General features: G+C 42.4%; 1 pseudogene; it reads left to right on the plus strand.

Annotated features, from left to right (window-relative positions):
* The first annotated feature begins 23,142 nt into the window (after positions 1 to 23,142).
* Positions 23,143 to 24,118, plus strand: LOC101957574 (MORN repeat-containing protein 4-like; annotated as a pseudogene).
* Positions 24,119 to 24,525: the final 407 nt, after the last annotated feature.

Here is a 24,525-nt window from a genome sequence, read left to right on the forward strand (position 1 = left end):
TCAAAAGAAATTCCTTTGGCCTCCCAAAGCAGTGCCAGAGGGTATTCCTGAAAGTTTTGGGCTAGGCAAGGCCCTGGGATAGGAGGGTGTTTCCGCCCCTGGGCCACCCTCGAAGGCTCCTACTTACCTGGAAGTCATCCACATCCATAGATTTGTCTGTTTGCTAAGAAAAGAAACAGGCTTGTTTCCTTAAAGAACACATATGCCCACTTCCCTCAGCTTCTCTGCCAACCAATATTGGGGTTGTCATCAAGGTAGATCCTAAGGCACCTATCTGTCACTCTCAGCTGTTGTCACCATTTAATATGACCAAAAACCATAGCAGAGGGTTGCCATCAGGAGACAGAATAGTAATGAATATGTTCATTGGTGTGAATATGTTCAATGAATATGTTCATTGCATTTTCAGAATTTCAGGCCTATCCAATTCTAAAAATAACTACTAAAGATTGTAAAATCAAAAAAAGCACTGCGTTGTAAATGTTGAAAGGGTCCCAAACTTTGGAACCATGAAGGCCTGGACCTAGGTCTGTCCCACACAAACTGAGTGACTGCTGGCCTGTTGCTTTCTATGAGTTTGTTTTCCCTCCATAAAATGGAGATGATGGCCAGGATACTTTGTGATATCAGAATCAAATTGATATTATTCCATAGTCAGACCAAGTAAGAGAGGGTCCCAGAGTCCCCTGAGTCCCTAAAGGAAGATGCTGGTAGGTTGGAGATACCTCCGATTGACAGGTTTACAGTTTGTCCCCACTCACACACACACCAGGGAAACCAGAGTGGTGAAAGAAAATAAGCTACGATCACCCATAGTCACTGCAGCATTAATCACAGTAGCCATGAGAGGGAAGCAACCAAGAGTTCATCCGTGGATAAATGGATAAAGGACATGTGTATCTATATTATGAATTTTACTCAGTCTTAAAGAGGAAGGCAATTCTGACACATGCTGCAACATAGATGAACCTTGAGGACATAATGCTAAGTGAAGTAAACCAGACACAAAAGGACAGATTCTATGTGCTTTCACTCACACAAAGTAGTCAAACATAGAGACAAAAAGCAGGGAGTGCTGGGAGGAGGGAGCAATGGGAGTTAACATTTATGGTACACAGTTTCCACGTGGGAAGATGAAAAAGTTCTGGACATGGATGGTAGTGATGGTTGCAAAAGAATGTGAATGTACTAATGCCACTGAATTGTACACCTAAAAAAAAAGCTGGTAAATTTTATGTTATGTGTATTTTACACAATCAAAATTTTTTAAAATAAAGTATTTTTTAAAAGGAAATGCACTACACTTTGTATCTCTGAACCAGAGTGAATGTCTGACCCCTGCCACACACACACACACACACACACACACACACACACACACATACACACATTATGTATGTGACACCTTAGAGGACTTACTGTAACATTATTTTCCCTTGGATGTCTATATGTATGTCATTTTTCAATTCAGGAAGGAATTGTTTCTCTGATGTGTGGACCGCTCATTACTGAAGACTCATGAGCTAATGGGTTGGGCTGCACTTTGGGTCACCTGCCCACTGGTCACCATCTCCTAAGTGCCACAGCACTGTACCTGTGGAAGTGCTGCCAGTATGACCCACTCTGTGAACAAGGTAGCAACATGGCACCAAAATAGTAAGAAATTGTACCCAAAGCTGGGAGTTAGATCCTGGTTACAAGCTTGCTTAGGGCAGCTTTTGCAGTTTTATAAGGTATCCTCAAGTTTCAGGGGGACTTTTTAGAAAGTATAAAAGATGTGACAGGCTAAATAATGACCACTGATCATATCCACGTCCTAATCCCTGGAAACCGTAAATGTTACCTTACATTCCCAAAGGGACGTTGCAGATATAATTACTCTAAAGATCCTAGATGAAGAGATTATCCTGGGTTATTTGAGTGGGCAGGACACAGAATCACATAGTCCTTAAAAAAAGAAGAGAGAGATTTGCATACAGCAGAGGAGAAGGCAATGTGATGTTAGAAGCAGAGATTGAAGTGACATGCTTGGATGATGAAGGAAGAGCTTCTGAGAGTCAGGGGACACAGGTAGCCACTAAGCTGGAAAAGGGAGGGAAAAGGATTCTCACCTGGAATCTTCAGAAAGAATGCATTCTGGCTGACACTTTGATTTGGACCCAATGCTGATACCGGATTTCAGATCAATAAGTTTGTGGTGATTTATTACAGCAGCTACAGGAAAACAGTGCAAGAGTCTTGGTAAGGTGTGACTCAGGATTTGACAGGATCTGGCAGACCTCCTTCTAGAAAGGCAAGAACCCCAGCTGGCTACCTGCACTTCTATCCCTCATGGGCCAGAGACAGAGAAGGTGACTCTCAGCCTGCAGCCAGCAGTGTCCTCCAAGGTCTTGCTGACCATGTGCCTTACTCTCTCAACACATTAAGTAGTAATGCAAGATTTTGATATGGGAGAACAAATTTCTCCAAACCTTCTCAGGCCCTGCCCCTTTCTCTCCTTTATAGCAAGCACACAAATTTTTATCTCATGAACTATAGAATTTACTTATTTTATGTATTGTCTATTTCCCCCATCTCTATCTCATGACATTTTTGTTTGCCCAGACTATAGAGCAATGCCTGGCACACAGTGGGTTTTCAATAAATGTTATGAATGAATGCCTACCCTGTGAATACTGTGGACCATTGGTGACTAGCAACTTCAGCTCTCCTAGTTTGTAACAGGTCTGTCAATCACACCACAAATAGGCTATAGGCACAAATGAGCCTACCTTTCCCAGAAAACTTGGAACTTATTCATCTACCTATGAGTAGCAATACCATGGATGGTGCACACAAAAGGAGATCTGGGATTTCCTGCTTCCCCTCAGAATCACAAACTATGTGGTCTAGTAATATAGGAAAGGGCTTCCTCTGGCCTCCAGATATGAAAGTACTCTTTACAAAATATAGGAGGTACCCTTCCTTCTAATTTTCCCTGAAAGTTTAAAGCAAAACAAATGTGGGTCAGGTGAAAAATCATCCCCAAAGTAAAGTAAATCTCTTACACAAAAGCTCAGGGAGCTGAAGGATTTTCTTGATCCAAGCCCCAGCCTGGCAGACAGGTGCACTAGCAGTGCCTGGAGGCCAGCATCAGTTGAAAGAGAGAAGAGGGAGGTGGGAACAGGAAAGTAGGAGGCACAGCTCTGGGGCCTTCCACCCTGTCCAGTGTGAATGGGCGCTGAAAGGCAGAGTGTAAGGACTGACCAAGCACGTGTGCTACTGGCTGCTTGGACAAATGGAAGCAGAGTGGTCTTACGAGCATCCCTGAGCTATGGATTTTCATTTCCATATCCCTTAGAAATCATCCAGAAAGGTGCAATCATCAGAAAACACATTGGAGCCAGGCTTGGTGGCGCACATCTATAATCCCAGCTACTTAGGAAGCTGAAGCAGGAGAATGGCAAGTTTGAGGCTGACCTGGACTACATAGTAAGACCCTGTGTCAAAATAAAAACAAAAAGAGTTGGGATGTCACTCAGTGGATTCAATCCCCAGGACCAAAAACAGAAAACACATTTTCACCTGCATTTTAGCATTTACCGCCCGTGTGTGTGTGGTGTGGTGTGTGTGTGTGTGTGTGTGTGTGTGTGTGTGTGTGTGTGTGGTGTACTCTAATCCTCTTCCTTGTACTTTCAGGTTTGCTCTTAAAATATTTAGAGCCTAAGCCAGACAAAACATCGGAAGATACAAAACCAAACATGCTTCCACATTTGCAGAAGGTTGAAGCTGCTGGCTAAGAATGTCACTGCTGCCAGCGTTGGATGTGTTCCAAATCTATTGTTCAAAAGCACCATGAAGATAGATCTGATCTGTCTTAGGGCGTTTGTTAGATGATGGGAGATTGGGGTCATGGGTTCTGCACCCAGATTTAAATGTTCAGAGAATGGCAGTGTGGAATGAAAAGAAAGATCCATTTTTCTCTTCTTCAGAAAAGTCAATAAGTAATAACAGAGATCCATGTTGAGGTCTGAAAGTTTCTCTTACCATGTGTACTCAAGATTTACCTTCAGAGATGCTTCGGTCCTCACCACAAAGACAGTAGTGGAGATATAGGCATAGACATTTTTCGAAACTGCATTTACCTGAAGCAGTGGTGTGTGGATATAACCCCAAAGATTCTGGAGATTAAAGAAGGAGGATCCCAAGTTTGAGGCCAGCCTTGGCAACTTAGTGAAACTGTCTTAACATTAAAAAGGGCCAGGGATGTAGCTCAGGGGTAAAGCAACCCTGCGTTCAATACCCAGTACCTGAAAAACAAAAAATCAAAACTTCATTTCATCCAACTGCACCCTTAACTTATTTGCCAATAAACTTATGGGCCAATAAAGTTGATTTCAAAGGAACTGTGCATATTTGTGTATATGTATATATATATTCTCAGTCAATACAAACCCTAAAGTTCACACAAAATATTGATTCTTTAATTTCATTTATTTATCATTTCAATGTTTAATTTTAAATAGTCTTTTTTAATGGTTGTGGCTCAGTCTGAGAAACAAGGTTTGGGGGAATCTGAAGCTGAGGAGCCATTAGGAGCCAATTATCTTACATCAAAGTGTGAAAAGGGGGGCTGGGGATATAGATCAATGATAGAATATTTGCCTAACATTCACAAAACCCTGGATTCCATCCCCAGCACCACGAAACACAACAAACAGAAACACAACTGTGGAAAAGACAGAAGAAAGCCCTTGAATTGCAGCAGGTTTGGGACCACCTGTCCAATAAGACATCCTGGTAGACAAATATGTCACCACACCCACATGCCTGGGTGGACCATCCCTTAATAAATGATAGTTAGGGGTGTGGCGGATTCATTTCTCGTGGCTGCTATAACAAAAGACCACCAATGTAAGTGGCTTAAAACACCACAAATATATTCTCCATTAGTTCCGGAGGTAAAGTTCCAACATCAGCTTCATAGAGCTAAAGTCAAGTTGTGATCACTCTGGTTCCTTCCAGAGGTCTCAGGAAGAATTGGCTGGCTCCCTGAGTCTTCCCTGCAGAGCTGAGCGTACCTCCACTCCTACCTCACCACTCCAGTCTCTGTCTCCAAGTTCATTTCACCTCACTATCAAAGTTCCCTGTTTCCTCTGAGGAGGAGATTTGTAATTACCTCAGTATTCCAGGATATGCTCCCCCCCCACCTCCAGCTTCTTAACTTGGTCATATTGTCAAAGTCCCTTTTGTCAGAGGAAGTGATACTTCCAAATTCCAGGGACTAGGATGTGGACACAATCAAGAGCAGTTAATTAGCCCTGAACAGTGGTGATCCTTAATTCAGGCTAGATAGGCACTGTTCATGACCTGCCTTAAGGCAGTGTGCTTGGCTCCGTCCTTCCTCAATGTCGTGTCCATAATGTGAAGGAAGATAATGAAAGTCAGTTTATTAAATAGACAGGTACCACTAAGGTAGAAGGGACTTGCTGAATGGGAGACTCTTAAGTCCACATACCTTGCCATTTGGATTATTAGGCTGAATCCAACTATGGAGTCGACATGGAGATCAAAGTTTAAACCTGTCCTTGAGTACAAAAAAATCAAGCTGCATTAGTACAGGACTCACATGGGCAAAGCCTCGATGGGGGTTCATAAACCCAGAGATCATGCAGCTGGCAAGATAGAGGCCAGGTCTCCAAGCAGGACTAAGGAACCAGAGGCCCTCCCACTCTTCCTGCACCCAAGTCTGACCCACTTGATTGTGACAAGGATAAGGAGCCACATTTTTCAAGAATGATTCACATGCTAGAACCACTCTAGTTGAAGGCCTGACAACCCAGGGGACGCTGCAGAAGGAGCTAGCAACATTGGGCTGTCAAGGAGAGAGCCTATGGCTGTCCTGTACCATCCATATTGTATATGGCTGCCCTATATCATCCATATCCAAGAGAAGATGCCCAATGCCCGCTGGGCTCCAAGTTGGCAAAGTCTTTAGAAAATCAGAAAGGAAGGTCCTGGTACCCACAATAGCTATCTAAAAAGAAAATACCTCAGTGGTAGTAAACCCCCACCCAGTTGGGAAGCTCTTGCTTCCAGAGGGTCCATTCTGCTGGCCTGAAGAGGAGCATGCTGCCTTTCCCCAAGTCACTTTACAGATATCCTCACCCACTTGGCCTCCCAGTTGACCATGATGGACAGGTCAGCAGGCCTTGCTGCCCGTTCAGGAGATGCCCTTCAAGGGACCCAACCCACTTGGCTTCCCCAGGACCCAGACTGGACTCGACTGCAGCCTCCAGCCATGCCCAATTTAGAACCCACAGAAACAAAGGGTAGCATCCTGATATTTCAGTTGAAAGATCAAAGAAATTCAAGATCTGACCTAAACATTTATTTTAGTTCACAACAGTATGTGGAATATGTCATCAGTAAGGCAGTGTTTTTAGTTAATAAGTACAGTTGATAAGGAGCAGGCTCCAGATGGAGGTTCAGGCCCTTGGATGCAAACTCAGGGATCCTTCACTACATGGTAGTTATTGTCAGAGCCTCCTGGGGCTACAAAGGCTGCAGAAGCAGTTCCTGCTACAGAGAAAGGCAGTTTGTGGGTGGGAAGAAGCAGAGGAGGGAGATGAGCGGAGACCAGTAAGGTTGTAGCAGGAAGATCTGTCACTCCTCAATGATAGACCCTAAGTGAAATCATGGAAGCCAAGCAGAAAGAGCTTGGCATGGTTGGACCTCACTATGGTGCAGTCCTTCTGAAAACAGCCACACCAGGAAATCTAAAATCACTGGATGGTGATTGTAGCCTGAAGGGATGACCCTAAGTGGCGTTACTACCTACATTTATGTGCACCAACACTTGCAAAGCTAAAGACTCCATTGCATAGTATCTAGTGGTTGTTCAATTTCAGTTTGTACAAGAATCACCTGGAAGTCTTATTAAAAACAGGTTTGTAGGCCCCATCCCTACAGTCTCTGTTCAGCAGATCAGGATGGTACCCAGGAATCTGTATTTCTAACAAGCTTACAAGTAATGACAATGCTACTGGTATAAGTACCATAATCAGAGAACCATTGTCACTCCAGAGATTCACAGTAAACAACCTGCACAACCATACACAGAGTCCCTACTTACCATAAAAGTTCTCTTTAAAAACAGCTTTCAGGCCTGCATTTGGGAGAAGAGCCAAACTGAAAAAATGACAGTGAATAATGTCCATTATCCATTAGTCAGGGACAGACACAGATGTACAGGCACACCTCAGACTAATGACAGATTTGATTTCAGACCACTACAATAAAGTAAATATTGCAATAAACTAAATCACACAAAGTTTTCTGATTTCCCAGTGCATATAAAAATTATGTAATTATGCATTATTCGTGTAAACACTATGCTGCAATCTATTAAGAGTGCAACAACATTATTTCTAAAAAACAAAGTACAGACCTTAACTTTAAAATATTACATTACTAAAAACTGCTAACAATCATCTGAGCTTTTGTAAGCATGTTGCCAATAGACTTACTCAACAGAGTCGCCACAAACCTTCAATTTGTAAAAAAAAAAAAAAAAAAATGCAACATCTGAGAAGTATAATAAGGTAAAGCACAATAAAATGAGTCATGCCTGTTCCTGCAACCTAGATAATTCCGGGCTACTTACCATGCCTCCTTTTTAGGGTATTGTCACTCTGACATTTTTGACAAGTCGCCTGCAGAAATGACATGTACCTTTCTCAGTACACTGCACCAAGTGGTGCATGATATGGATCTGACTTAAAATTGGTTAAGGGAGCACCTGCCACTGTAAAATTAACAACTTGAGGAAATACTCTGAGATAATATAAAGCCTGATTTTAACATTCACCCTGATTTTGGCATCCATCACTGCAATAATTACTCATGGGGTTTACCTAGTACTGATTTTCTTTTGTTCCCTCTACATCTGTGAAGTACTGGTCACTGCTTTCCAACTGCCATAGTCTCAATGTTGTCCTATGGTAGTCTTTCAGACAACAAAATCCCAGGACTTTTGCTGACAAAATACTTAGCTTTTGTAAATTCACAGTTTACACATGCTTTCACTTCTACTGCCTCATTTGATTTTCTCACATGAACAGCTAAGCAGAGAGGCCTCTGCATTCCAGGACCCCTTCAATGGGCTTTAATCACTCAACCTAAATGAAAATCCCACATTATTGTCACTAAATCATCTTGTTAAATAGGTACCAGCCCCCACTGGCTAGTTAAGTTTGGAAACTCGAAAACATCATGCATTGTATCAAGCTGGTATCCTCGGAATATGAAGTAAAGAGACTTTCTCAGTCCTTATTCAAGTCATTGGTAAAATATGTTGAACAGAATAGAACCATGAACCTGTGATTTTTTTAATTTCAATAGCACATTTACTATTAATTGGACTACCTAATTAATACTTAATGAATTTTATACATAGCATTTCCTAGTCAACTTTTGCAATTCTGTAGTCCAAACCACATACATCTGCAACCGATGATAATTTTCTACCTATACAGAACTGTATGATTTCAGTTAGTTTCTCTGGCATCCATAATAGCTACCAAGTGATAAATGAAACAAAAATCTTGTTAAAAATATGTATGCTGCACCATCTTTAGTATGGAAGTGTACAGTCAGTCTGCATTATCTTATCCCTCAGGGTGATTTTAGTATACTGTGTGCCTGACAAACAGTGGGGATTAATAAATATCTGCTGAATTAATAAATGGATGGGTGAATAAGTGTGAAAGCTAATGAATGAATATAAATGTAGCTTATTCTGTTGGCTATAACAGAATAACTGAGACCAGGTAATTTATAAATAAAAGAACTTTATTTGACTCCTACAAAAGATAAAGGGGGCAGGATTCAAAAGCCTCAAGCCTTTTCATAATTGGCATTAATCTATTCATGGGGGCGAGTCTCAGAACCTCTCAGACCCCACCTCTCAACACCATTGCATTGGAGATGAAGTTGGCGGCCCGTGAACCGTGTGGGGCACGTTAAAACCATAGCAAAACATAAACAGTAAGAGGCTTAAAAACACAGGTCTATTTTCATTCATTTTCAGGCAACATATAGCCAATGGGATGACAATTAAATGAATAGGGTTATTGCGTAAAAATGTCCAGGCAGTAAACCCATCTTGATGTTGAGAAAAACATCTGCTGAGCCGGAAAACCAATGCCACCCTCTCAGTCTGTTTGCCCACTGCATCCAGGATGCAGTCCCTTCCTGCTACCTTCAATATTAAGGAACTGCTCCAAGCACTATTTTCACTCAACTGGGATCCTGCTCACATCCTGGTCTCCTGAACGTCTACTGCGATTACAGCAGCAAATAGTCAAATCACAACTCTCTTTCAATAAAACCTCCCCCAGGCACTTCCTACTCGCTCAGAGTAAAAGCTGACAGAATTCACAAAGGTCTATCAGGCACTCTGGTCGGAAGTCCCAGGCTTCTTTGAGCCCTACTGTCCCTCCATTGCAATCGCAGGTCCTCAGCTTGGACCATTCTTCTCCCCAAGACACCCGTGTCTCCCCTCCAGGTCTCTGATTCAATGTCACCTTCTCAAGGGGGCCTTCCCTGATCACCCAATTTTAAATTGTAGCTCCTCTCCCACCTCTTCTCAAAAATGTTTTTCCACCACACTTGTCACCATCCAGCGCACTGCATATCTGATTTATATTGATTAGTGCCTTTTTTTTCCCAATACTTATTCCCTCTCAGAGAGCAGGAATTCTGATCTACTTTGTTTAACTACTCTTTTCCCAGCACTTCACGTAGACTAGCATAGGGCTGGCACATAACAAGCTCTCAATAAGCACGCATTGAATAAATGAATCAACGAACCATACGTTTTCATATTTATAAAATATTTTGGAGGTCCTTAGATTGGAAATACTAAAAGTTATCTCATCTAGTCTTGGACTCAGCCAAAACAGATTAAACATCTATTTTGAAATAAGGACTTTGCTTACACAAGACTTCTATTTTCCATTTAATTTTTCCATTTTTTTCCCTGTTGGATGTCATTATTTTTTCTACAGAGATATCTCCAACAGATGAATGACTTTTTCAAAAAGAAAACTTGTGTTAGTTTTCCATTACTATAAAAAAAAACACCTGAGATAATGAACTTATAAAGAGAAAAGTTTTATCTTGGCTTATACTTTTGGAGCTTCCAGTCCATAATCAATTGGCCCCATGACTTCTGGGCCAGTGCAGAGGCAGCACGTAATGGTGAAAGTACATGGTGGTCAAAACCACTCATGTCATGACCAAAAAGTAGAAAAGAAGGAGAACAGAAAAGAAGAGGGAAGCAGACGGGGCTGGAGTTCCATGATTCCCTTTGAGGGAATGCCCCCAGGGACCTAAGAACCTCCCACAAAACCCCACCTCTTGAAAGATCTCACTGCCTCCCAGAAGCACCACCTTGAGAACCAAGATTTTGGGGGATAAATGATTAAAATGTGCATCTTCCTAATGTTCTTTTTAAAATTCCTCCTCCTGGGATATTCTCTGGATAAAGAACAGAGAAGTTCCCTGTTATGATTCCTTCCTAGGGATCTGAGTTAATTAAACCTACTGAGAACAGGACAGGAAGGACCTGTCCCACAATATCCCTCTTGCAACATAGAATATCATGAAAATCAATTTAAATGTTTCAGTTCTCCACCACCTCCAGCAGGTTCTTCAAATATTTCTCTCTAGTCTGAAAAGAATTTCATAGGTTTAAAATCACATAGCTCTAGAAAGAGACTGGGAGTCAGCTTCATCCAGTCATCTGACTTTGTGGAATGGGAGAGGCAGAGGTTCACAAAGACCAAAACTTTTTATCTGTTCCTAATTCAACAAACACTAAGAATCTACTACTTGTCATGGATTGCACTGGACTGTGGAGATATGGGAGTAAACAAAACAAAGTCTCTAGGAAAAGCACTGTCTTTTCAACAAATTGTATTGGAAAAATTATATATTCACATGCCAAAAAAAAGGGGGGGGGGGAATTCTGCACACCCAATGCAAAAATTAACTCAAAGTGGATCCAGGACCTAAACAAAATATCTAAAACTAGAAGAAAACAGGAGTTCTTCATGACTGGATTTGGCAATAATTTCTTGTCTATGACACCAAAATCTCAGGCAACAAAAGAAAAAAAAAGATAAACTGGACTTCATTAAAATTAATAATTTTGTATATCAAAAACACTGCCAACATAGAGAAAAGGCAGCCCGCAGAATAAAATATATATATATATGCAAACATCTAACATGAAGCTAATATCCAGAATAGATAAAGAATTCAACAGCAACAGAATAACTCAACTCCTATAGAAAACTCCTACAATTCACCAATAAAAAAATTAGCTAAATAAAATGGGCAAAGGACTAGACTAGACATTTCTCCAAAGATGAGATACAAATGACCAATAATCACATGAAAAAATTGCTCAGTGTCACTGACCATCAGGGAAAATGCAAATCAAAACAAACTCACACTTGGGGCTAGGTTTTGGTTCAGTGATAAAGAGCTCACCTAGCATATGTAAGGCACTGGGTTCCATCCTCAGCACCACATAAAAATAAGTAAGTAAAATAAAGGTATTGTCCATCTGCAACTGAAAAGTATTAAAACAAAACAAAAACAAAAAAAAAACAACTCATTAGGATGATGTGCTATAATAAGAAATGTTTGATCTTTGTTCCCAGTGCCTGGCACAGAACTCCCAAGATCTTTGGAATTTCTTGAATGAAAGGAGATTCTTACTTTAATTATAACAAGCACTTCCCCTTTCAAAATCACCTCTGAGTTTTCACTGATGAGGTGACTTAGAGTGGGGGTCCCTGAGTAACCCAGGATGGGGCTGGTCACTAGAAAGAAGTGGTTAGAGGCTCAGAACTTTCAAGTCCATCCACTGGTCTCTGATAAGGAGGGGAGCACTAGAGATTAAATTTTATAAAAACTCTCGAACAAGGATATTTGATGAGCTTCCAGGTTATTAAACACAAGGAGGTGCTGGTAGGGTGGAACACTTTAAGAAAGCACTCCCACCACCACCCCATATTTTGCCCTCTGCATCTTTTCCATCTGGTTATTCCTGAGTTGTATCCTTTATAATAAATGGGTTAAAGGTAAGTAAAATATTTTCCTGAGTCACTCCAGCATACAATTAAACAAAGAGAAGCTGTGAAAACTATTGACTTATAGCCAATTGGTCAAGAGTATGGGAGACCCCAAAACACAATTGGCCGCCTCTGAATCAGGGGCAGTCTGTGGGACCGAGCCCTTAAACACATTAGGCCTATATGCTCACTTGGGATAATTAGTGTCAGAACTGAATTGAATTGTAAAACATTTGGAGGACTCAGTAGAGGGTTTGGACATTTTATTATATTTGTGTTCCTCATATATAATAGGACAAAATATAGGGCCATGCCTGTGAACAGAGGTAATATATGGGGTAGGTTGAATGCTCACTGCATGGATGAATTTCTTCAAATGTTATGAGTACGTTCTTTAACTTTGCAAGCAAGGTCACTCTGCTTTGATGCCCACCTAAAGATTGGAGACAAGGGAAGTGGTCAGTTTTCCCTCTGTTTCTTTCATTATCATATTCTCTGGAGTCCTTATCTCACCTTTAGAAACAACAAGACTTCTTAAGCACTGATTAGTGTTTGCCCCAACAGACATTCAGCTTGAGCCTGGCCAATTAGAGAATTGCTGGGTGTGGATAAGCCCACACCTCTGGTGTCAGTGTTGAGTGTGTTTTTCCCAAAGATGACTACTGTAAAAAAAAATTAAAAATTAACAAAACAACAAGTGTTTGTTGGTGGGAATAAAAAGTGATAGATCTTCTATGGAAAACAACATGATGGTTCCTCAAAAAATTAAACAAAATTCCCATAGGATCCAGCAATTCAACTTCTGGACATATAACCAAAATAATTAACAGTGGGTCTTAAACAGATGTCTGTACACTCACTTTCATAGCAGCATTATTCACAATAGCCAAAAAGTGGAAGCAAAGTGTCCATCAGTGGGTCAATAGATAAATAAAATGTGGTATGAACAAACAGTGGAATATTCTTTAGCCTTATAAATGAAGGAAATCCTGACACATGCTACAACATGGATGGGCCTTGGGGACATTATGTTGTTAGACAACTGGGGTCTTTTGAGAACTGAGGCAATGTGAAGATCCACTTCCAGCCCCAATTCTCGTGACCAAGTCAGAAAGATTTTAGACATGTCGCTTAGAGTAATAGGCATGAGTTTATTGAAGGGATAGGAAAAGGGAAAGGGGACACTCTGGAGGAAGAGAGTGGGTCCTCTTGGAGAGGAGAGGCACGTTGTGCCTGCACTTGAGTTTTATTGGGGATCCCAGAGAAGTTTCCAGAGTCCCACTCAGGTCCACCTCTTGACTTTGGACTGACAGTAGGGTAACATCAGATTTTCAAGTCCCCGTTGTCATGGCAACTGTAGGTCACCTTGGCCCGTGCCAGCTGGTTATAATTGGATTCTTAACCATACATTGTGACAGATTTTATGATTAAGAGGAACTATCCTAGTCTCCCATAGTTTCAGGACCTTACAAAAGTCTCCTGGGTTCCTCCCATCAACATTATTTGGGGGCCTGCACTTTTGCAGTGAACAGGTAGTTTGCTGAGGAATGTGACATATCCTGTTTGCTCAAGTCAGGCAGGGCTACAGGTAAATTGCTTCTTGGAAGAGAAAGCATAGGGGGGTCATCACAGTGGGCCCATTTTATAGAATTATTGTCTTAACCTCATGTTCACACTGTCCTCATTGGTCTGTTCCCTAACAATGCTAAGTGGGAAAAAAAAAAACACAAAAAGACAAATACTGTATGATTTTTTCTTATATGAAGTGTCTAAAGTAGATAAGGTAGAGATAAAAAATTTAAAATTATTGACAGGTACTAGGACAGGGGATTGGGAAGTTAATATCTAATGGGTACAGAGTTTCAGTTTGGGAAGATGGGAAAAGTTCTGGGAGTGGATGCTGGAGACAGTTGTACAATGTTGTGAAATGGCTAACACCACTGGCTCACACACCTAAAAAAGGTAATGATGATAAATTTTATGTTAGGTATATTTTACCACAATAACAAAAAAAATCCCACTTTTTGAAGTAGTTTACATTCTACTGAATACAGACAATAAACTGATGAATATACACTGTCAGGAGATGTCAGTAGTTGGGTGAGATAATTACAGCAAGACCAGGAGGTAAGATCTGAGAGTTGGGTGAGTATCTACAAGAGGAACATTCCAGACTGAAACAGGAATGTGCTCAGCATTCCTGAAGAATAGCAAGGGGGCTTTTGTGGCTGGGCCATCCCATGAGGGTAGGAATGTGCCATGATGAAGTTGGAAGGGAGCCAAAGGTTGATGCGTATACAGAGTTTGCATCTTTTTTTTTTTTAATACTGCAGTCCATGGACTTCTTAGTAGGAGAGCGAATATGCCTATTTACATTGAAAAGAGTCATACAGGCTGCTATATGAGGACTAGAGTGTATGGGAATAAGGACGAAAGCAAAGAGAACAAAAAAAGACAATGATGGTTTGACTAGTATGGAAATGATGAGAAATGAAGAGATTCTGGATATTCTCTGGAAATAGTCAATGGGATTTGCTAACAAAAATGTTGGGTATCAGAGGGCTGCGATTGTAGCTCAGAGGGAGAGTGCACAGCTTGCATGTGAGGCACTGGGTTTGATCCTCAGCCCCCACATAAAAATAAAATAAAGATATTGTGTCCACCTATAACTAAAAGATATATATATATATGAAATATATATATATATATATAAAAGAAATATGGGGTGGGCTGGGGATGTGGCGGGCTGGGGATGTGGCGGGCTGGGGATGTGGCTCAAGTGGTAGCACGCTCGCCTGGCATGCGTGCGGCCCGGGTTCGATCCTCAGCACCACATACAAACAAAGATGTTGTGTCCGCAGAAAACTGAAAAATAAATATTGAAATTCTCTCTCTCTCTCTCTCTCTCTCTCTCTCTCTCTCAAAAAAAAAAAAAAAAAAAAAAGAAATATGGAGTATCAGAGAAGTCCAGGATAACTCTAAGGGCTTTGGCCTGAAAAACTAGATCAATGCATGACTTCAAAGGTATTAAATCTGAGATGCTTATTAGACATCCAAACATCTATATCCATCTAATTTGGATATATCATCTGTAGTTCTGGGGAGACATTAGAACTTCTGATAAAATTTGAGAAGCCTCAGCAACCAGATGCAATAAATGATGGAGCTCTATTGCATTTTAACAGTCAGAGAACAAGAAATACAGCATATTAGTTATCCATTAGTTATCCAGAATTACAACATCTCCAGCATAACAAATCATCCCTAATTTAGTGGCTTAAAACCATGATAATTATCACCTCTTCTAGTTTTCTGGGTTGGGGATCACTTGGCAGGGCAACTCTGGCTCTCACTAAGTGGCAGCTGCAAATCAGTTGGAAGTGTAATTACCCAAAGCTTCCACCAGGATGAAGGATTCATTTCTAAGTGTCTCATTTTTTTTTCAAGGTTACTATAGCTTTCATTTTAGTCATTCATTATTATTCTGTGCAGTTGATGTAGTTTTATTTTACAATGAAAAAGTTTTTTTAAAAAAAACAACTTTACAGGGGCTGAGGCTGTTGCTCAGTGGCAGAGCTCTTGCCTACCACCTGCGAGGCACTGGGTTCAATCCTTATCACCACATAAAAATGAACAAATAAAATAAAGGCATGCTGTCCATCTACAACTACAAAGATAAAAATTAAAAAAAACACTAGAAGCAAAGTTAAAAGACAAACTGGGGAGAAATATTTAATTTCATATTATGAACAAAGGATTGCATTCCCCCCCCCCCCCGCCAATGGCAGGAGGGACCAGAAAGAGTCCCTAGAAATTGCTAAAAAGATAAATCACCCAGTAGAAAAGTGAAATACAAAAGTTTCTGAACAGGAAAAACAACTGGCCCTTCAACAAATGTAGAAAGTCTTTGTCTCACTCCTGGTAAGATAAAGGCAGGTTTTTGAAACACAGTCAGTCTCTTCCTAAAGATCCCTTGAAAATCAAGGTCAAACCTCTTTTTACTTCCTGGTTTAGAACCTGCTAAGGGCTACCCATCTATTCAGGTGTTTGTTTTGTCTTTGAGACAGAATCTCAATATGTTGCCAGGCTGGTCTCAAACTCAAGGCCTCAAGTGATCCTCCTGCCTCAGCCTCCTGAGTAATTGGGACAACAGGCGGGCACACATCACACCCAGGTAGGTGTTTTTATTTTTATTGACTGGAATCATATTGTAATCATATTGTATTGGCCATGTATTATCTTTTTCTCTATCCAATCAGTTTTGTGTATCTGGTGACCCTGAAGCCCTATCTTTTGTCTTTCACTGCAGTGTTTCATCATCCAGGAATGGCACTATAGTTGGCTAATCTATGAGGCTGTTTAATTGTTCATTAACATAAACAGCCTTGAACCTGTCCCCTGGGAAAGGGTGTCCTATGAGAACATGGGCCTAGAAGTGGTTCCAAAGAAAGTGGCTTTCAGTATTATTCAGTTTAGGAAGAAATATCTATAGCTCATATTATGAATATAGGATTAAAAACTTTGAACTTCACATCTAACAAAATCGAAAACATGAAGACCAAGGACATTTTAAGGAGGGGGCATTAGCTGGAGGGGAGGTTGAAACAGGGGCTAATTGTGAAGGAAGAATGCCTGAGAAAAGGCAGCCAAATCCATGAACAGCTGTGCTGAGTTCCTGCCTCCATGGACACAGATAAGGCAGCCCCAGGCTCCAGGTGCTGAAGTTTCTCCTGGGGCATGGGAGCTGGCTTTCACCCCAGTCAATTCCTGGGAGCAGGCTTCGGCCTGCCACAGACTGTGAAGGGCATCGACTCTCACCACCTTGAATGTCTGAAGTCCTTCCAGGGTCTTACTAGCATACACACACACAGACCTGGGACTCCATGAGAGAGGCAACTGCAAGGGCCCTACTGACTTGGCACCTATTGCATAGCGAGTCTTTTCCAGGGAGAGCCAGCCCTTCTCCACTCAGGCATTCACTTCCAGCTCCTCCAGGTCTCTGAGCAGCTGCAAGATTAGTGAGTCTGGCTCCACCTGCAGGTTGGGCACCACCATGGGCCAAAAAGTGTCTCACTTTTGTGACTAACAAGTTGGTGCTAGCTGTTGGTGGTTGGATCCCCTTCACGAAGGCATCTCCATAGGGCTACATGTAGCTGGTTTTCCCTAAAGCACCAAACCAAGAGAATAAGGCTGCAAACCCTTTCTTGACCTAGCCTTAAGAGCCACTCACCATTATATCTGCTATATCCTTTCTATGGATTTCACAGAAGTAACCCTGATTTGATGCAGAAGGATGCTACATTCGGGCATGTGGCCCAAAAGGTTACCATGAAGACCACCCAGCAAAGGTAATTAAGAAGCAGTCATGATCTAAGAGGAAAACCAAGAGAATGTGACATCCCAGAAGCCAAGTGAAAGATGAGCAAAATAAGGGGGCAAGCTCCTTCTAGCAGAGGAATCTCTCAGTCTGGTTCATGAAGTTTCTTTTTTCCATTCCCTAGTCAACCTGAGCTCACAAGAAAAAGATCACTCTCACCTCGTATATCCCAATAACACACTCTTCCTTGTGAATGATTCTACAGAGAAGCCATGGAAGTAACCATTTGTGTCACTCTCACCCACCTCATCCCTAGTGTCCCCAACAGAAAATGCACCAAGCTGTTCTTTTGAACCATACCCAAAGCTGCTGCAAACTTGAAAGGAATGTTTTGTTTGTTTGGGGGGTACTGGGGATTGAACTCAGAAGCACTCAACCACTGAGCCACATCCCCAGCCCTATTTTGTATTTTATTTACAGACAGGGTCTCACTGAGTTGCTTAGTGCCTCATTTTTGCTGAAGCTGGCTTTGAACTCATGATCCTCCTGCCTCAGCCTCCCAATCCTCTGGGATTACAGGCGTGCGCCGCCGCACCCAATTGAAAGAAACGTCTTTTTGCACCCAAGAATGGAAGAAGCGTGAATGGGGCTAAAAGACACGAAGTCAGTGTGGTAAATGTTGGCAGATAGAGCAGCCACCGCTCTCCTGACAATTTCAACTGTCCTGGACCTGCCTCCTCCCTTCCTCACCAAACTGGGGGCTGGGGCCTTGTGGTGGATCCAGAGCCGGGGAACAGACATGTCAGGGAGGAGGAGACAACTGGGGGAAGGGCAAGAACTGGTGCCCCCAGAGGCTCTCTGGGACTAAACTGGTTTGCCCATCTCAGTCCACCTCTGCTCCCAGGCTAGAGGAGCTGGAAGCCAATTCTGTTGACTTCAGCACTTTGGGAGACTCCTCTGACCAAAGGAAAAAGAACAGCATGACACCAAAGCCCTGGAGAAGGGAATGGAACTCCTTCCAGCAGAAGGATCTGCTTGATCTGGTTGCAAGAGGTTTTCTTGTTTCCACTCCCTGATCAACCTGATCTCCCAAGAAAAGGGTCACTTTGTACCCTTCCAGGTATTGTCTACCTCTGATGCCATGTTGACTTTTCCATGGTTTATGGTTATCTATTGCTGCATAACTAATTACTGAAAACTTAGTGCCTTTCAATCATAATGAATATGTATTATCCCATATCATTTTCATGGGAATGGAGGCACTTCCCTGGGTGGTTCTTGCTGGGGTGCACTATGTTAGAAGTTGGGTTGTTGGTCAGCATTGCAGTCATCCTAAGGCTTAGCTATAGCTGTAGGATGCCCCCCAGAACAGAGTACTTACCTATATATTAGTGGAGATCTCCATTCCAGAGACAGCTCTCAGCTCTGTCAGCACCAAAATTGCTTCCCCACCACCACCACCATAAGTGACTGCTGAAAGGAAGGAAAAGACAGCTATATGCCTAAGATGACCTCTCTGAGCCTGGGTAACATATGGATACCTGTCTGAAAAAAAAATATTGCTGCCAGGACCTCAAAGAACACAGATTTCTCAAGGTCTGAGAATTTACCCAACTCTTTTTTTAAAGCAAATTTTTTCTTTCTTTCTTTTTTTTTATTATTGTTTAGTTGTCAATAGACCTTTATTTTATTTATTTATATGGAGTGCTGAGAATACAACCCAGTGCCTCACATGCTGGGCAAGCACTCTACCACTGAGCCACAGCTCCAGCCCTGGATTTACCCTACTCATTTTTTAAATTAATTTTTAAAATTTATATATGACAGCGGAATGCATTACAATTCTTATTACATGTATAGAGCACAATTTTTCATATCTCTGGTTGTATACACAGTATATTCACACCAATTTGTGTCTTCATACATGTATTTTGGATAATAATGTCCATCACGTTCCACCATCATTTCTAACCCCATGCCCCCTCCCTTCCCCTCCCACACCTCTGCCCTATCTAGAGTTCATCTATTCCTCCCATGATCCCGCTCCCTACACCACTATGAATCAGCCTCCTCATATCAGAGAAAACATTTGGCATTTGGTTTTTTGGGATTGGCTAATTTCACTTAGCATTATCTTCTCTAACTCCATCCATTTACCTGCAAATGCCATGATTTTATTCTCTTTTAGTGATGAGTGATATTCTATTGTGTATATATGCCACATTTTTTTATCCATTCATCTACTAAAGGGCATCTATGTTGGTTCCACAGTTTAGCTATTGTGAATTGTGCTGCTATAAACATTGATGTGGCTGTGTCCCTGTACTGTGCTGTTTTTAAGTCCTTTGGGTATAGAACAAGAAGAGGGATAGCTGGGTCAAATGGTGGTTCCATTCCCAATTTTCCAAGAAATCTCCATACTGCTTTCCCTATTGGCTACACCAATTTGCAGTCCCACTTGCAATGTATGAGTGAACCTTTTCCCCCACTTCCTCGCCTATACTTATTGTTGTTTGTCTTCATAATAGCTGCCATTTTGACTGGAGTGAGATGAAATCTTAGAGTAGTTTTGATTTGCATTTCTCCAATTGCTAGCGATAATGAACACTTTTTCATATATTTGTTGATTGATTATATATCATCTTCTGAGAAGTGTCTGTTCAGGTCCTTGGCCCATTTATTGATTGGGTTATTTGTATGGCTCAGTTGGTAGAGTGCTTGCCTCGAATGCACAAGGCTCTGAGTTCAATCCCCAGCATCACAAAAAGAAAAAAAAAAAAAGAAAAAGGATTTACCCTACTCTTGAAAGACAAAAGGCTTGACAACCTTGAGCCTGAGTCCCCAAAGCAATGGAATTACAGGCGTGGCCTCTCTCTAGGAAAATGTACCTCCAGGCCAACTGGTGTCATGGGATTTGTGCTTTGCTGCCCCCTCTAAGGTCTGGACTTCTGGTGAAATGTTCATTCTTTTTTTCTTTTTTCTTTCTTTCTTTTTTTTTTTTTTTTTGTAGTACTGAGTACTCTACCACTGAGCTACATCCCCAGCCCCATGTTCATTCTTCCATGTTATACTTTAGAACCCCTGGCCTCCAGGAGTCCTAGCGATACATTGATAATAAAAAATTAAGTCACAAGGAGTCGTCTGGAGGGAGTGTCTGTTGGACAAGAGTGTGAGATTAGTGCATGGATATTGTTACAACCTAAATAGGACCTTGAACTTCTGTAAAGGTAAAATTTCTAAGCTGATTCTAAGCTGCAAAAGTCTGAGTTAAAGTGTAAAAGACTGGGCATTGTAAAGCTTCTAAATTACAAGGCCTGGGCTAAAAAGTAAAAGATAAGGTATTGTTACAATTCCTCTGCTACCCCCCCCCCCAACCTGTAATCTCTGTAGTGGTTAGGACAATTCGGGAACTGCCCAGTAAATATCTCCATTGATTCCCTGGTTGTTTAATAGCTAAAGGCTCCAAGTAGCTTGGCACGTAAGCATCTAGGCTCCAAAACCAATCAGTTTAAATGTGTACCCCGCTTACGAATGACCAATCACCCCTGCCCAGACTGTTCCCACCAATGAATGTACTAATCCTGTCTCAGAGTTGTTGTTCAATTTTCCCGCGCCTCATGATGATTTGTTCTGATGTATGCAAAGCCCACCGCCCTCTCCAAAAAGTGTACTTAAGCTCTGCTTGACCTCTGCTCTGGGCTCTGGGCTGCTCTCCCTTCTTGAGTGAGCACGGAGCCCCAGCGCGCTGGAATGGATCCCCAATAAATCCCCTTTTGCTAATTGCATGGAGCCAGTCTCTTGTGTGGTCTCTTTCTCCGACGCTCCGCCGGACCCTTACACCTCCAGCTCAACCAAGTTATGATGTCCCCATTTTTCAAGAGAAGTAAACAGGGTGACAGACTCCAAACACTATTGGCTATTCTTAAGAAACTCAACCTCAGGGCTCTGGGCCTATTGAAGAAGAGATGTGTTGATATTTACATTGACATGGAACTTTTATCATTGCACATCTCCTGCTTAAATTTGCTTTTGCTTAGAAAACCCACTTCCAAAAATTATATCTATACTAAACATTTGTAAACTTTTTTCTTGTCATTATTTCCCAAACAATACAATATAACAACTATATCCATAGCATTTACATTTCACTAAACATTACATGCCACCTAGAAATGATTTTTCATATACCGAAGGATGTGCATAGTGAAAGAATTTCCCACGCAAAGACACTTTGCCGGGAGAATTCCAATTTTATTGCAAAAAGCTATGTGCTTATATAGAACTAAGGGGGAGATGGTAGGGCTTAGATAAATGGCAGGCCTCCCGTTTATTGGCAAGTTCTTCCAGATATCAGCTCCAGAGCCCAGGAATTAGTTTTCATTGGGATAAAGTTCCCCGCCAGCAAGATTTGAAATTGGCACCGGCAGGAGAGTTCACATGGGCGGGAACTTTTCGCGCCACTGCAGAAAAGAGGAAGGTAGGAAGAAGAGGTCCTTAGGCGCCATGTTGGGGTTTTTTCTCTGGGGTACGGCTGCCCTTTATACTTTTCCCAACACATAGGTTCTATAAATACTATCCTATTTTATACAAGGGACTTGAGCATCCTGAAAATTTGGTGTCATGGGGAGGGAGTTTCCTGGAACCAAACCTGTGGGTACTGAGGAGTCACTTACAGATATGAGAAAGTTTTTTTCAACTCTACCCACCAAAGGATTGTCTGTTATGATTGGCAATGTCCACGGTACCTCTGCCTCCCACCCACTTCCCTTCTGCCCTCTCCTAGAAGGGTTTACCTGAAAGCTAATAAGCTTGAGTTTCAAGTATCTCACTTACCTGGGCTCTTTCCTGGCCTTCAAGGGGGTGGTAGCAATATATTCAACAGTCAGATGTTTTTTTTTTTTTTTTAATTTTTCAAAAAAATAAAAATAAAAATATTTAACAGCAAGGGGTTCAACTCAAATTTTTCACTTGACTCCCCATTCACACTTCCCTTCCTGCAGGTGGAGTACCAGAGGCATCCTAAATCATTATCACTCCTCACTACATTAATTTCCAAATAAATATTTATCTTTATTCCTGATATTATATTTGTGCTGGTGCATTATTTTTCTTAAAGACCTTCAAGCACCACAAGCCAGGCTCCCTCTGACGACACAATCTCTTTAATAAGACTGTCTCCAAGTTGGCTCTAACGATCTGGACAGAGTGGCCCCTCTGGATCTACTCCATGGCAGACAAGCCTTTGGGTCAGAGCTGAGTCCAGAACTGCTCAGGTTTTAAGAACCTACAGTTGGCAAAAGGTCAAAAGTGGTGACTAGAGGTCTCGGCCGCCGAAGCCCCACGTCGGGGCGTGACAGTAGTCCCGAAACGTCAAGCCCCTTTCTGCTGGCAGCACCGGTGAGAGGGGGCCGCGAGAGAATGGTGAGCCAGGTAGGGAGAGAGGAGCCAAGCAGGTGACCCGGGCTGGGCAGCGCAGCTTCATCCTGATGCCCTGACCTGAGGGCGGCTGCCTGGGGAGGGTACCAAGCCCAGCACTCAAGTTTAGACCACTCGAGTCTCGGGAGAGCGCGAGCACCTGGGTTAGCGGTCAGAGCATGAGGGGCTGCGTCTGGAGGGAAGGACAGAACTGTGTGAACGGAAGAACCTGCAGGCCTGGAGAGCAAACCCAGATTTCATCTTTTTCTACTGTAAGCTGTCACCATGACCCTGACCCAAGGTTCTTTTGAAAGGGTAAAGTTTCTAAGCTGCAAAGCCTGAGTTAAAAAGTAAAGGACTAGGTATTGTAAAGTTTCTGAACTGCACACAGAACCTGAAATTCCTGAGGCAGTTAAGACAATGCCCGGTACTGACCATTTAGTTGTTAAATAACCTGGACCCTGTGCAGTTTGGCACTTAGGCATTCAGGGCCCAAACCAATCAGTTTCAATGTATCCCCTCCTTAGGATTGACCTATCACCCCCACCCGACCTGTTCCCGCCAATGAATGGCCTAATCATGTATGAGAGTTGTTGTTTGATTTTCCCACGGTGTATGGTGATTTGTTAAAGGAGACTGTGATGTATGTAAAGTCCCCGCCCTCCCTAAAAAAGTGTACTTAAGCACTGCTCAACCCCTGCTCGGGGCTCTGGGCTGCTCTCCCTTCTTGAGTGAGCACGGAGCCCCAGCGCGCTGGATTCTCAATAAACCCCCTTTTGCTGTTGCATGAGTCGGTCTCTTGGTGGTCTCTTTCTCTGACGTTCGCCGGACCCTTACACTTTCACCTACTCTAGTGGGGAGGAATACCGTGGTGAGTGGAAGGAGGGCCGCAGGCATGGTTTTGGTCAACTGCTGTTTGCAGATGGTGGCACCTAACTGGGTCATTTTGGAGAATGGGCTCTTTAATGGCTTTGGGGTACTGACCTTTTCAGATGGTTCAGGGTATGAGGGGGAGTTTGCCCAGGGCAAGTTTAATGGCATCGGAGTCTTCATTCAGCATGACTACATGACCTTTGAGGGGGAATTTTAAAATGGCAGAGTGGATGGTTTTGACCTGCTGACTTTCCCTGATGGTTCTCATGGAATACCCAGCAACCAAAGTCTATTTGAGAACAATAAGCTGCTGCGGAGGGAGAAGTGTTCCGCGGTGGTTCAGCGGGTCCAGAGTGCCTCCAAGTCCACCAGAAAACTCACTGCTTGATGGGGCAGTGGGCACAGCTGGAAGAGTGTCAGTAAAGCCCATGACCACCTGAGATAAACAGAATAAACCAGATCTCAGATGAGATGAGGATGACCACGGAGCCAAAGCCTGTAATGTGCCCCATCACCTGCCAATCAGCAATTTGATCACAGAAAGTGCTAAGGATTTTGGCCCGAAGACCCCGCAGTGGTTAAGCAGTTCTGTCTTTTCCTGATGCTTATTTGCTGAAGACAGGAGCTGTGTTTTCTTACTTGCCGACATTTCCTGTTCCTGAGACCTGGGGTTACCCAGTACAGACTGGCTGCACCCTTCACTCCATTTACTGCCAAGTGATTCAGAATCTCCTCATTCTGCCTATGTTTGGGGCACATGACCCTAGCCCCCACTTAGGGCCAATGCTGTGTGCT

Source organism: Ictidomys tridecemlineatus, chromosome 6, assembly GCF_052094955.1.
Source record: "Ictidomys tridecemlineatus isolate mIctTri1 chromosome 6, mIctTri1.hap1, whole genome shotgun sequence".
NCBI lineage: Eukaryota > Metazoa > Chordata > Mammalia > Rodentia > Sciuridae > Ictidomys > Ictidomys tridecemlineatus.